Source organism: Podarcis melisellensis (assembly GCF_964234715.1).
Source record: "Podarcis melisellensis genome assembly, chromosome: 15".
Lineage (NCBI taxonomy): Eukaryota > Metazoa > Chordata > Lepidosauria > Squamata > Lacertidae > Podarcis > Podarcis melisellensis.
In genome coordinates, this window is record NC_138532.1 from 34,631,372 (window position 1) to 34,646,109 (window position 14,738).

Genomic DNA, 14,738 nt, shown 5'->3' on the forward strand with positions numbered 1-14,738 from the left:
TACCTTGTTTAAACATGCCGCTTGGAAATAGTGCAGTATGCTTAAGATAAGAACTGGCTGTTCTTGCAATAAAGTGTAATCTGCTTTTGTCTAGGTTAGTATATGTGTGTGTACACACACACACACACACACACACACACACACAATATGCCAGTATCAATCAGATATATTCAAAACCCCACCCGGGTTGTGTTTGACCATCTTGCAGAAGTAATTTCGACTGGCACGTCAGATGAAAGAACAGCTTTGGAAACAGTAGCGTGTGTGGCCCTGAAGGTTTTCTCTTGGCTAGTATTCCAGGCACCTTATGGCATTTCTCGGCAGCTTTGCAAAGGCTTCAGATAAAGTATCTCAAGCCTAATGAAAGGTTCAGCAGGCTTCATCTTTTGCCTATCCTGCTCTGCACAATGCTAAAAATGATCTGATGAACAATGAAGGCTGTTTGCTGGTGGAAGCCAAGCCAGTGGATTCAGGTGTTCTGAAGGAGGAGGAAGGAGAAGGACAGGCAGACTAACTGACTATTCATAGGAAGACAGGAAGCTGACTTACACCGAGAGGGACTGTTGGTCTATCTAGCTCAGCATCGTCTGCTCTGATTGGCAGTGGCTCTCATGAGTTTCAGCAAGGAGATCTTCCCAGCCATACCTGGAGGTACTGGAAAAAGAACTTTGGACCTTCTGAATGCAAAGAACTACAGCCCTTCCCTATTTCTGTCTTTCTTTCCCTCTTTTCACCAAGGCCAAACATGGAAGCAAACATCAAGGGATCACAAAACACTGCCTCAAATAAGGTGTGGGCTTTGCAAACCTAAAAATTCTTCTCCGACTCAGATAAAGACCTAGAAGACCTGTCCCTGCCTTGCAGGCCTTTTTCTTCCTGGCCTGGGAGGCTGGGGCCCTGACAGACTCCAGCTACAGAAGCTGAGACTGCTGAGGAAGCAGGAGACCATCTTGGCTGCATCTTAGGGCAGACCCTGGTCATCAAGCCTGAGCTTTCACAGCTACTCTCTGCCATGAACCACCATTGGTGGGATCAGCGGCAACAGCACCAGAGATGTTCTGTGCTTAGGATAACATTTTAGCATCTTGTTACTCACCCTGTTTTAAATGACAACTCTAGCAACTTCCATTTTGTTCTTTGTTGTTGTAGTTGCATTCGTATCCCGCCTTTTTCTCAAGGTGGCACGGACAGTTCTCCTCCCCATTTAATCCCCACATCACCCCTGTGAGGTAGATTAGCCTGAGAGGCAGTGGCTGAACCAAAGTAGTCCTGTATTCTTCACAGCAGACTAGGGATTCGAACCCTGGTCTCAGGGGCAGCATGTTCCATTTTGCTGCTTGAGGCAAAACAGGAAGATGCCACACTGTCTAACCATGACTGAAGCCTCCCTAACTTACATTGGATGGTGGCACCCATAAAGTACCAACGGCAGTGCCAAGATCTTGCTGAAATATCTCAAGAACTTGAGATTTCATGAGATTTCACCCAAACCATGTGCTGCTGGTGGCAGCACTTTGTTGACAGCAGAGGCAGAGGTGGTGAGGAACCTACGGAGTTGTCGCCTTGTGGACTTCCGCCACTTGAGGCAGTCGCCTCACCTTGCCTCATGGGCAGGCAGGCCCTGTCTGGTCTCCCAGGGCCTACTCTGGCACTCTAACCACACATAAGAGCCAAATTGGATCAGCCTTGGCCCAGTATACCTGAAGGAATGTCTCCACCACCATCGTTCAGCCCAAACACTTGAGGTCCTCATCTGAGGGTCTTCTTTTGGTTCCCTCATTGCAAGAAGAAAAGTTACAAGAAACCAGGCAGAGGGCCTTCTCAGTGGTGGCACCTGCCCTGTGAAACACCCTCTCTTCAGATGTCAAGGAGATAAAGAACTGCACAACTTTCAGAAGACATCTGAAGTAAGCCCTGTAGCGGGAAGTTTTCAATGTCTGATATTTTATTATGATTTTATATATGCTGTAAGCAGCTGGGGAAACCATTATTATTATCATTGGGTCAAAGGCCTGTCTAGTTCTTCCTTCTGTTTCTCTAGTGGCTAAGCAGTTGCTGATGAAAAGCCTGCAAGCAGGACTACAGGTGCTCTGCTGCTTTTGATCCTCAGGGACTGAAATTTAGAATCGGGCCACCTCTGATCCCAGAAAAGATATAGAACCATCACAAGTAGAACCCACCGAGATCCTTGTCTCCCACAAATCTGTCTTAACAAAGCATCCTCTGTAAAATGCCAAAATTGGGGCAGACGGGGAGGGACTGCAAAATAGGCACTGTCCGTTGTCGATGGGAACACTTGGAGCATACTGTTCCTCCCACTGAACACCATTGTTGTTGTTGTTGTTTTATTTTATGCTATCACTCACACGGCAACCATTTTGGGAGGTAAACGCCGGCGTTCGAAGTCTGCAGCGAAAGCGTGCAGCCAGTTGCCGGGGCTACCCAGGGATGTGAGAATGAGCAGATCTCACACAGCGATGATTTGAAACATGCCTTGTGGCTTTCTAATAATGTGCCAAAGCATTCTCAGCGGTGCGCCGCGAGGCCTCCTCTTCTATCTTGTGCGAATGAACTAGGCCCAGCAGGCCTCGGCTAATGCAGGCAGGCCCTGCGCACTGCTGGAGGAGTGCAGGCTCCGAGATGGCAATCGAAGCTTGATTTGCCAACACATTTCCAATGATTAAAATGTAATTAGCACGACGGAGTGCCTCCTCCCCGGCTAATTTTAATGCATGCTGTGACAGGCAGGCGGCCGCCGGTGCCGGGGCCCAGCAGCAGATGGAGGCAAAGGCAGCAGGAGAGGAAAGCCATTTTGCAATGTGGCTGTTCACATCAGGAAACCATCAGGGCGCGAGGCTTCTTAGGAAGGCCCTTGATGGCAGCCTGTCAAATTGGCTCTGTCATGTCTGACTGTGGCGGCGGTGGCAGCCATCCTTCAAGATGTCCTGGGACCGCCGGTTGTTTTGCAGGCTTTAACTCCTTCAGGTCTCTGAGCATCTCTGCCTGCTGATTCTCGTGCTGCTGCTGCTTCTTTTAAAGTGGCACTGCATTTCTGTATCAGACCAGAAACGCAGATAGCGCCGTGGTCGGAATTTGTAGCAGCCGTACAAATGCATCTGGTAAAAGGTTCCAATTGCCAGGCTGAGTTAAAATTCTCAAGGAGGGAGAACTTAGAAACTGAGGAAGCTCCCATGGACCAAGATAGATTATTATTATTTTATTTGTTTAGAACATATGTGAAGTGTAGCTGGGTTCCCATGAGGCAAAACACAGTGATAACAGCAAGAACCTTTACTGAACTAAGAGACCTAGACAACAGGCACAAAGCAACTGCTTATATGCATTTCTGAAGGCCTGGGCCACTCCCACTCCCAACGTGATTGACTGTCTAAACTTCCAAGCTGCAAATCATGACTCAGAGTTTAAGGACCAATGGCAGAGGCCCAAATCCTTAAATGTTCTGTGATTGGATATCATATATCGAATCAGAACACAGGGGCTCAGAATCCTTAGTCCAGACTCAAGCTCAGGCAAACACAGGCCACTGAATACATAACAGTACGTACCACACTCTCAAGTCAAAAAGGCTCTCAGAGGGAGTCACATACCCTCTAACATTCCCATGGCTATTTTTCTAGAGAAATAGGTACTAGGTACCAGAATTCACCATGAATGCCTCCCTTATTCTCTGAAAATGGCAATGGCATCCTTCTGAGAGGTGCCGGAATTGAGTTATGGTAAATTCCATCTGAAACCCCCTCCCCCCAAAAAAAATCCTCAGATGAAAATATTAACATTTTTCACTGACCCTCCTTGACCTCAATTTTTTGTCCCCCCCCCCCCCGCCGCTCAAAGCATGTCGGCCACCACTACACCAACAGGACACAGCACACATGCCTTCTGCCATCCCAAGAAAGCCCCTTAATCCTATTTTATTTTATTATTATTTTTTGGTAGATTTACATAAAGAAAAGCACACATATCAATCAGTCAGTCAATCAATCAATCAATCAATCAATCAATCAATGTCCCTTCGGCCCCCTTCCAACTTTGCAATTCTATGCTTCAGTGATTTAGACATCCGTTTGCAATTATTATTATTTTAAAGGTCCTCCTGAAAAATCCACCAGAACTTTAGAATTAGTTTCTACTAATTCACACATTTTGTATGCAATTTTCCCCAATAGAATGCATTTTTCATATGCTACTTTCACTAATGTGTCATTTTTAAGCACACTTCCCCTTTTCATAAAGGTAAAGGTACCCCTGCCCGTACAGGCCAGTCTTGACAGACTCTGGGGTTGTGCGCCCATCTCACTTAAGAGGCCAGGGGCCAGCGCTGTCCAAAGACACTTCCGGGTCACGTGGCCAGCGTGACATCGCTGCTCTGGCGAGCCAGAGCCGCACACGGAAACACCGTTTACCTTCCCGCTGGTAAGCGGTCCCTATTTATCTACTTGCACCCGGAGGTGCTTTCGAACTGCTAGGTTGGCATATGCTAGGTTGGCATATGCTACTTGCACCCGGAGGTGCTTTCGAACTGCTAGGTTGGCATATCCCCTTTTCATATGCATTGCAAAAATAAAAATGGGAGGGGGAGTGAATTTCAAAGGATGTCTGCATTTCAGTTTGTGTCCTGTTTTGGAAACCACAAATGTGGTAGATCTGCATTTAAAGGTGAACTGAATCTGATTTCTCCCCTACACCTTGTGCCACCCTGGTTGCTGTTTACAAGGTAGCAAAGGACCCTTTCCCTGCTAAGTCCTGCACAATTTTTTTGCACATGTATGCCTTATTCTGTACAAATTACTTAGCCAGAGAACTGCATTGTGAAATGTGGAGAATTGCAAATCTTGAAGAATAGCTGGGTTTGGGGTTAAAGAATGTGAAGCGCTCATTTGCTACCTCATGAATAAAGGGCAGAATCTGTGTCTCCTGGGGCTGGCCCGCCCATGAGGCAAGGTGAGGTGACCACCTCAGGCAGCGGAATACACAAGGGCTGCAGATCTGGCCTCCAAGGAATGCATCACAAGCTGCCTAAGATGTGGTGGCAACAACAGCTGTGGTCTGCTTCTTGAAGACTGAATCTGCCTCCATCTCATCAGGCTCCCACCTATATGGTGGACTCCTGGCGAAGAGGAGATGCTGCTGCTTGCCTCCCACCCTGGGGTTCCAACTTGAATAAAATATGGGGGGCAAGTAAGCCCAGCCATGCATAATTGGTCACAAGACGTGGAACATGCATACCATTTTTAATGGCAATGTCCATCAACTTTTATGGGGCAGCTGCCTGAAATATTTTATCGGAGGGGGCAAAGGGAACTTGGTCCCTAGGAGTTGGCTCCTTTGCTCCCACCCATAGGGAGGAAATAGCCATCTGGAATCTCCTGAGGTCTGTACTTGCCTGGCATGATTTGATTCCCCCCAACACCCATACCTGACATAGATCTACACTCAAACACCTGTTCCCAATGTAGATAAGCAAACGCTGCCACCTCAAGTGGGGTGGTTTTCCTTCATTTCATGGTCAGTTGTATGTATGTATGCATTTATGTATGCGGACACCGAGACCACATAACATCGGTCTTGAAAGACCTCCATTGGCTCCCAGTATGTTTCCGAGCACAATTCAAAGTGTTGGTGCTGACCTTTAAAGTCCTAAATGGCCTCAGCCCAGTATACCTGAAGGAGCGTCTCCACCTCCATCGTTCAACCAGAACACTGAGGTCCAGCACCAAGAGCTTCTGGTGGTTCCCTCACTGCGAGAAGTGAGGTTACAGGGAACTAGGCAGAGCGTCTTCTGGGTAGTGGCGCCCACCCTGTGGAACGCCCTCCCATCAGATGTCAAAGAAATAAACAACTATCTGACGTTTAGAAGACATCTGAAGGCAGCCCTGTTTAGGGAGGTTTTTAATGACTGATGTCTTAATGTATTTTTAATTTCCTGTTGGAAACCGCCCAGAGTGGCTGGGGAAACCCAGCCAGATGGGCAGGATATAAGCAATAAATTATTATTATTATTATTAGTAGTAGTAGTAGTAGTAGTAGTAGTAGTAGTAATGGGTTGCTGTGTTTGGCTTTCAGCAGGATTTAATCAGTACAATAGAGATTCTGAATCTTATTGCATTGGCGACATGAGGTTACATTTCCAGAGGCTGTGTCTAGCAGGAATGGCTGCAAACCCCACGTAGATGGGAAGTTCATGTGGGACTTTTGCCATTTGCTCATAGGCATGCTGAAGCCTGTGGATGATCATAAGAGGAGAATATTGTGTGTTGCTATTGCATGCTGCAACAGGCCCACATATAGCTTGAATTTAGAGGGGTGTTGTAGATTTCAGAAAGGGCAGGTTTCTTCATTTTCCCTATTCTGTTGTCTTCTTGTTCCTCTGTTTTACCTTCAAATCTAGTCCTCCAGAAATTAAGATTTGACAAGGGGAGTTTCAGGTTTTAAATCCAGAAATTGGAGTGTTTTCCCTTCCCCACCAGTAGGATTGGTGCATTTCAGTGATTTGAGATAAGTGGTTTGTAGCTGGATGACTGGTTAAAACCAAATAGTGCTCATCAATGGTTCTTGATCGTCCTGGAAAAAAGTGGCAAGCAAGATGCCACAGGGTTCTGTCCTGGTCCTGGTGTTGTTCAACAAATTTATAAATGACTTGGATGAAGGGATTGTGAGGATGCCCATCAGATTTGCAGATGACACAAAACTGGGAAAGGTAGTTAATACCTCAGAAGACAGAGTCAGGATTCAAAATGACCTTAACAGGTTGGAGAACTAGACTTCAACAAACAACATGAATTTCAATAAAGACAGATGTAAGGTTCTGCACCTAGGCAGGAATAATCAGATGCACAAATAAAGGATGGGGAACACATGGCTTGCCAGTGGTACATGTGAAAAGGATCTAGGGATATTAGTAGACCACAAGCTTAACAGGAGTCAACACTGTGAAGCAGCAGCAGCAAAACAAAACAAAACCTAAAATAAAAAACAAAACACTAATGCTATTTTAGGCTGCAACAACAGAAGTATAGTGTCCAAATCTAGGGAAGTAATAAGGTAAAGGTAAAGGGACCCCTGACCATTAGGTCCAGTCATGACCGACTCTGGGTTGCGGCGCTCATCTCGCTTTACTGGCCAAGGGAGCCGGCGTACAGCTTCCGCGTCATGTGGCCAGCATGACTAAGCCGCTTTTGGCGAACCAGAGCAGCGCACGGAAACGCCGTTTACCTTCCCAACGGAGCAGTACCTATTTATCTACTTGCACTTTGACATGCTTTCGAACTGCTAGGTTGGCAGAAGCTGGGACCGAGCAACGGGAGCTCACCCCATTGCGGGGATTCAAACCGCCGACCTTCTGATTGGCAAGTCCTAGGCTCTGTGGTTTAACCCACAGCGCCACCTGTATCCCTAGGGAAGTAATAGTACCATGCTATTCAGACATGGTCACACCTGAGGTCCTGTGTCCAGATCTGGACGCCACAGTTTAAGAATGCTACTGACAAGCTGGAACATGTGCAGAGGAGGGTGCCCAAGATGATGAAGTTCTTGACTAGAAGATCCTTGGGGTCCTTTTCAGCTCTACAGTTCTATGATTCTGTGATTCCTTTGTTCTTTCCAACTGCACCTGTCTCCCAGATAAGAACCATGGGGCTAGGCCTTCTCAGTGGGTTGTAGCCAATGCTAGTCCTATACAGAGTAGTCACATTGAAGTTAATAGACACGACTAACATAGGTTCATTAATTTTGATGGGTCTTTCTTGAGTAGATTTTGGTTGGACACAACCCAATAAAAACCCGAGGGAGTGCATTCTTCTTTGGGGTGTGGGTTTCCTTCAAAAACTATAGTACTTTACAGCCTGGGCATTTTTAAACCAGGGATGTGGTTTAATCCATCTGTGGTCTTCTAAATGTTGTTTGACTCCAGATCCCATCAGCTCCAGTCAGCACAGCCAATGGTCAGGGATTCTGGGAGTTGTAGTCCAGCAACATCCAGCATATAACTGAGCTAAAGTGATACATGAATAGGCATGGATGGAATGTTAGGCATCCATATCCGACAGGTTTCACATTTCCATTAAATTTGTCTCAGTCTCATTGTAATAACACAGGGAAACAACTCTTCCATCTAGCCCTATCTTATAAAATGTACCATATTTCCCCTTCTCCCTCCCTCTACCCACCCTTTCTTCCTGGTTTATAATTCATTACTGGCATAGTTGTGATCTATTTTACTCTTTATTATTTATGGCAGCTTTTATCTTCTTGGGATGATTTATAATTTAAATTGTCCATGCAAGACCTCAGGGAAAGCAAGGATTACTGTAAATCTAACAGATGTAAACAGGCAGTATGCATACAAACCAATTGCCAGGTTGACATCTCTCCCTTCCCCACCCCCCACCCGCTGCCACTGCCACAGAGCGAATGAACAAGTGTGTGTGCTGTATTTCAAAGAGGTTCTGGCTTCATGCATCCTTTGATACCTAAATGCAAAATATATGTGCCTCTTGCATATGTTCCAGCTATTTGCATTGACCAGAGACGGTCCCTATTTTCCTTGGACTTGTCTCTGTTTAATAAGGATGGATGAATCTGTCCATTTTGGTCTCCTCCCCCCCATTTCTCATTTTCGCAATACTAAGTTCAGTTCTCCATAAACTATGTTTATTAGACCAGATTCACACTAAAATGTGGGTGAACTTATTTTATGCATATATATATATATATATATATATATATATATATATATATATATTCGAATCTTGGAAGAGATCCAAGAGTCATCTAGTCCAACCCCCTGCAATGCAGGAATCTCAGATAAAGCATCCATGATAGATGGCCTTCAAACCTCTGCTTTAAAACCTCCAAGGAAGGAGACTGTTCCACTGTCGAACAGCTCTTACTGTCAGAAAATTTTTCCGTATGTTTAGTCAGAATCTCCTTTCTTGTAACTTGAAGTCATTGGTTCGAGTCCTTATTTCCAGAGCAGGAGAAAACAAGTTTGCTCCATCTTCCATGTGACAACCCTTTAGATGTTTGAAGATGGCTGGACCATAAAGAAAGCTGATCGCCAAAGAATTTATGCTTTTGAATTATGGTGCTGGAGGAGACTGCAAGAAGATCCAACCTCTCCATTCTGAAGGAAATCAGCCCTGAGTGCTCACTGGAAGGACAGATCCTGAAGCTGAGGCTCCAGTACTTTGGCTACCTCATGAGAAGAGAAGACTGGAAAAGATCCTGATGTTGAGAAGATTGAGGGCACAAGGAGAAAGGGACGACAGAGGACGAGATGGTTGGACAGTGTTCTTGAAGCTACCAACATGAGTTTGACCAAACTACGGGACGCAGTGGAAGACAGGAGTGCTCTGATCCATGGGGTCATGAAGAGTCAGACACAACTAAATGACTTGTGATGGCCTGGGATTCCGATTCTGAGAGTGAACCGGAGGAATCCCAGCCGGCACAGGAGTCCCCGCCTCCAGGGCCGGCTGAACTGGGGCAAGGCCTTGATTCTGAGGAGCCTGCACCTGTGTCAGATCCTCAGGAGCAGGCACCAGGTGATACCATTCTGGCCCCAGAGGTGCTTGAGGACTCAGTGCCTACAGGTGAGCCTCCCCCGGGGCCCAGTAACCCTTCAGCCTCTCCTGAACTGCAGAGGCTTAGGGCAGAGAGGCGAAGGGAACTGGCTTCTCCCAGGAGGAGTGCTCGCCTTAAGGCCAAGGGAGGCGGGGCTCCTGGGGGCCGGGACCGCCCCTGGCCTCAGAGAAGATAAAGGCCAGTCAGCCCGGTCCCAGGTTGCGGGAGCAACGTCATCATTGAAGAACTGTATCGGCCAGCATCCAGTCCTGTTCCTCCAGTGTTCCTGTTCCCTGCCCGGCTTCCTGCTTCTGACCTTCCAGCGTTCCTGTTCCCCATCTGGCTTCCTGCTTCTGATCTTCGAGTGTTCCTGTCCCCGCCCGGCTCCCTGTTTCGGACCTTGCCTCTCATCTTGTGGACTATTTCCAGGCTAGTGACTCAGGACTGAACCTTGACTACGGTAGCAGTAACACCCCCCCCCCCCCGGGACCAGCACATGACTAAACAACAACAAAATCCTACCTCCTCTCCATCTCCTCTTTCCCAGGCTAAACATCCCCAGCTCCTTTAACCATTCCTCAAAAGGCTTGGTTTCCAGGCCCTTCATTATCTTGGTCGCTCTCCTTTGTACATGTTCCAGCTTGTCAACATCTTTCTTAAATTGTGGTGCCCAGAACTGGACACAGTAGTCCAGGCATGGTCTGACTAAGGCAGCATCGAGTGATCATATTATTTCCCTTGATCTGGACAGTATACCTCTGTTAATGCATCCTATATGACAACAGTCTTTTTGCAAGAGCTGTGACAAAAATTCTCCCACTTTCATTGTTGGCCGGAATGCATAAAAGGAGGGTGATTAGCAAGCAGTAATGCTTGCCACACCATGGTGTTGTATTAGAGGAGGAGGAGTGTTATTTGTTAAGCTTGAGGGCCACATTCCCTTCCGGACAAGCTTCTGGGGTCCACATGCCAGGAGTCTGAGCAAGGTTCAGAGGCAAAAATGGACAGATCAGCAGATGCTAATGGGCTAGATTCTACACACACTCAAGGCACTCTGGGACATGTTATGGCTGGAAAAACACTGGAAGCAGGGCCAATGGAAGCCAGATGAAGAGGTCTGGAGGGCTGCATTTGGCCCCTGCGTCTGAGATTTCCCCACCCTGGCATTAGAGGACTCCCTTCCCAGCTTCTGATCTGCAATGCCTGGTTTTCACCTGCCATTTCCCTCTCCCCCCACCTTCTCAAGCACAATTTCTAAATGAGGACAGTTGCTTCCCTTTAAGGACGTACAAATAACTTGCCCTCACCTGTCAAGCGTGCTCCTTGTATTTTACTGGGCCCATTATGAACGCAATCTGTCTGTCGAGGATTTGCATACTTTCTTTCTTGAGAAGTAATGACAGCAATTTCTCTCCCTGCGCTCCCTTTCTGAGTGTCTCATTTAACGGCACCTGCGAAACCGACAGGCGCAGAGATGAGAAGTGAAAGAGAGCAGTTGATTAAATCATCATCAAGTCGGGCCTCCGAAAGTCAATCCTGCTTCCCGTCCGCAATGATATCCCTTTATCTTAAAGTAATGAGCTATGGCACTTCTGCATCGGGTAATGTGATAAGTTCTATTAGCATGTTCCATTTGCTTCGCAAGCAAGGGCAAGTCATCCCGGCAATCTCGTATCGCTGCAATCAAAGCAATTGGCTTCACAGGCAGAGAAGAAAGAAGCAAATGTTCAGGGTGATTTCTTACGGATCACAACACGGTTGGGGTGGGAGAAAAAAGCAGAAGGGCCTATGTGTTATTTTAACCCGTTACATGCATCCATTTTTATCTATCACCCCAGTGTGTCATCCAGTACCACTAAATTCAGAACAGACATATGGAAGGACATAACATTCACATGCATTGGGATGCAGGTGGCGCTGTGGGTTAAACCACAGAGCCTAGGATTTGCCAATCAGAAGGTCGGCGGTTCGAACCCCCATGATGGGGTGAGCTCCCATTGCTCGGTCCCTGCTCCTGCCAACCTAGCAGTTCAAAAGCACGTCAAAGTGCAAGTAGATAAATATGTATCGCTCTGGCAGGAAGGTAAACAGCATTTCTGTGTGCTGCTCTGATTTGCCAGAAGCGGCTTAGTCATGCTGGGCACCTGATCTGGACATTGTACGCTGGCCTCCTCGGCCAATAAAGTGAGATGAGCGTCGCAACCCCAGTCGTCTGTGACTGGACCTAATGGTCAGGGGTCCCTTTACCTTTACCTAACACACACATGCACAAATTCAAATCATATTCAGGGCTTGATCTGACCTGGGGTAATCTGGGGCAAGCTTGACATGGATCCAAGCCCCAAAGCAAGCCTTGCAAAGTCATGGGGTTGGAAGGGGTAAGGAGAAGGAGACATGCCTTCCCTTCCACCCACCTCCAGACTGTATGTTTACCCAGAGTTTTAAACCCTGGTTAAACATGCAGTTGGGAGAAGGAAAGGAGATATATCTCATTCTCCTCACCTACCATGAGACCACCCCCTATTTGACAGCCCCAGTTCGCCCCAGTTCACTCCAGTTCACTCCAGTAATGGACTCAAACTGAGTGAGGTTGATGCAGAGCTGCTCCATCCTTATCCAGCCAAATCCCATGTCTATCCAAATTCGGTTCTATTTGGGATCTCAGATTTGGTCTGATCTGGTGCAAAGTCCCAGCAAAAATTATTGCATTCTGCTCCATAATGAAACCAATGTCATGTAGTAGTTAGAGTGTCAGGCTAAGAACTTGAGCTCCCTGGAGGAAATATAAGTTAAGGTGATGGTACATGGTCTCCATTTGCTTTAAAGGGGGATTAGGCATAGTCATGGAGGGAGAAATGACCAGTGGGTTGTAACGGATATAGAGTGTTGGGCTTTGACCTGGGAGACCAAGGTTTGAATCCCCACTCAGCCCTGAAGGTCCCTGGGTGACTTTGGGCCAGTCATAATCTCTTAGCCTAACCTACCTCACAGGGTCTGGGTGGGGATGCAATGAGGAGGAGGAGAACCATGTATACCACCTTGAGCTCCTTGGAAGATAGAGGTGGTATATAAAATAAATAAATAAATAAATAAATAAATAAATAAATAAATAAATAAATAAATTGCTACCAGGATCAGAGGCAACATATCTTTGAATATCAATTACTGGAAGACAATAGCAGGAGAAGACTGTTGCATACAGGTCCCGCTTGTGGGCATCTCATTGGGGTTGTGGGAAAGAGGACCAATTGGGCCTTTGACTATTACCATTTCTCTCCTGTCCACTTATTTGGCTCCACTGCATTTGCACCTCTGCTCAAAGATTCAAGACTTAAGTGGGGCAAACCCTGGTTTTAGTTCCTGCACTTGGGTAATTCACTATCCCTTCTCCTCCCTTGACTCCCACACCTTTCAAAAATGCATTATGTCACATTCCCCCCCCCAAAAAAAAATGTTAGCCAAAATTGCATACCATAATTTCCCAGACATAGTAGGTATTCAGTCCTTGTAAACAGTGCCCGGGCAGAAATCCCTGAGATGTCCAGGAAAATCCGGATGTATGGCAGCCCATGCCAGTAGTGTAGATTTTGGCAAATTTCATGAAAAATAGCTCAACTCATTCTATTTTGGGAAGAAAGCTCAATGAGATTTTGGGAAGAAAGCTCAACAATTTTGGGCAACGAAAACAAAACAAAACAAAAAGCTCAACAGTCCGTATTTTCACTTTTTGAAATATGGCGACCCTAGCCTACTAAAATGTTTATATTCAGAGAAATTCACACTCAAATGCTGATGAAATTTCAAAAGGATTTTTTTAATATAATGCAAACTGATGTTGAAATGTGGAGAACTAAACAAGAAGAAACTGAAATCGACAGGTTCACTTTTCTTTAGTGGGTAGTGTGCCATTTTGTTCACATAATCGCAATGGCACTCTGAGCACAACAGGGACATGTTATATTTTCCTACCGCAAAGAATAACTATTCTGTGTTGTTTGATTCTGGATGGTGTAGATCCTGCTGTAACTCTGTCCCCGTTCTGGTCTTTGTCTGAGACACTGAAGATGTGATTCCTCTTTACATATAGCCTTCCTGGTCTAAACCACTCCTGCCTCCTGGAGACTGTTTCTTCTCTCTCTCTCTCCCTATAAAGGAAAGAAATACACGCAGATAATTGTCTCATTTTTGCATCTAAAAAGATAATACGGAAAACACATTATGAGTAGAATATTATTCTAATTTACCTGTAAAAAGAAAACAGAGAGGTTTTTGCAGGAGGCAAAATATCTCAAAGGATGAAAGGCAGACACAATACTTGAGAGTGTGAACATGTTTGAGTAAATGGAACCCTGTTTTACAAGTTGCATATGGCACTTCAGTTGTTTGGGGATTGTATGAACCCCTAAATGGGAGGAGGAAATGAAAGCTAACATACCATATTACCCAAATATAGGCCATCTCCAAATAAAGACCACACATAGGTTTCCTATAAGCCAGTTTCGAGGAGAAAACCGTAGACTGCATTCAGGTCAATACGGTACACATGCCATTTGCTTCTGAAACCAACTGTTGATCTTTTTGTGTGTGTCTGTTTGTGGTAACACTATGCGCTTCTGATACCAAGGCAAGAACACATTACCAAGGATCGGGGCAGAGGAAGGGGGGTGCGGTGGGGGTGGACCACCCCTGGTGTCTTTGCTGAGGGGGGTGACATTTGGTGTGCTGCCTGCCTGTGACTTCCAAGCCTACCCCGAGCCATCAGGGGAATGGGGGAGCTGCGCCACTTTGCCAGAAGCATTCCCCCCTTCCCCCTTTGTTTTGACAGCTGGGGGAAGCTTGGGAGTCGCAGGTGGGTGGCACGCTGAGTGTCTGCCATCGGCAGCTCACTCTGCCCCCATGGGCGGCTTGCTCTGCCCCAGCTGCAGGGTGCACGCACTGCTCTATGTACCCAATTAGCTATCCCGCAGTTGGGAGGGAACCCTCCGTGCCCTGCCCCCCTCCAAAGTGCACCTGCCATGGGCAGCACGGGCACATGCTCTGCCACTGCCAAGGATATGGGAAGGCATCATTTTCCATTTCATGCTGCATTCATTGCATGCATCACAGTTTCTTGTCTGCTGCAATTTCTCTTCTGCCCTAAATGGCGTACTTCGCCT

At 46.5% G+C, this 14,738-nt stretch overlaps 1 protein-coding gene and 1 long non-coding RNA gene across 12 annotated transcripts in view; one reads left to right on the forward strand and one right to left on the reverse strand.

Moving 5' to 3' along the window:
• The window catches only part of AUTS2 (activator of transcription and developmental regulator AUTS2), a 667,021-nt gene that overhangs the window by 425,698 nt on the left and 226,585 nt on the right, over nt 1–14,738 (forward strand). The gene's annotated exons all lie outside the window — the stretch shown is intronic.
• The window catches only part of LOC309358025, a 33,797-nt gene continuing 25,131 nt past the window's right edge, over nt 6,073–14,738 (reverse strand). For both annotated transcript variants that reach the window (XR_014163279.1, XR_014163280.1), the window contains 3 exons: nt 13,552–13,727; nt 10,890–11,033; nt 6,073–6,582 (listed from right to left, as the gene is read on the reverse strand). This is a non-coding gene — a long non-coding RNA (uncharacterized lncRNA). The remainder of the gene's footprint in view (nt 6,583–10,889; nt 11,034–13,551; nt 13,728–14,738) is intronic.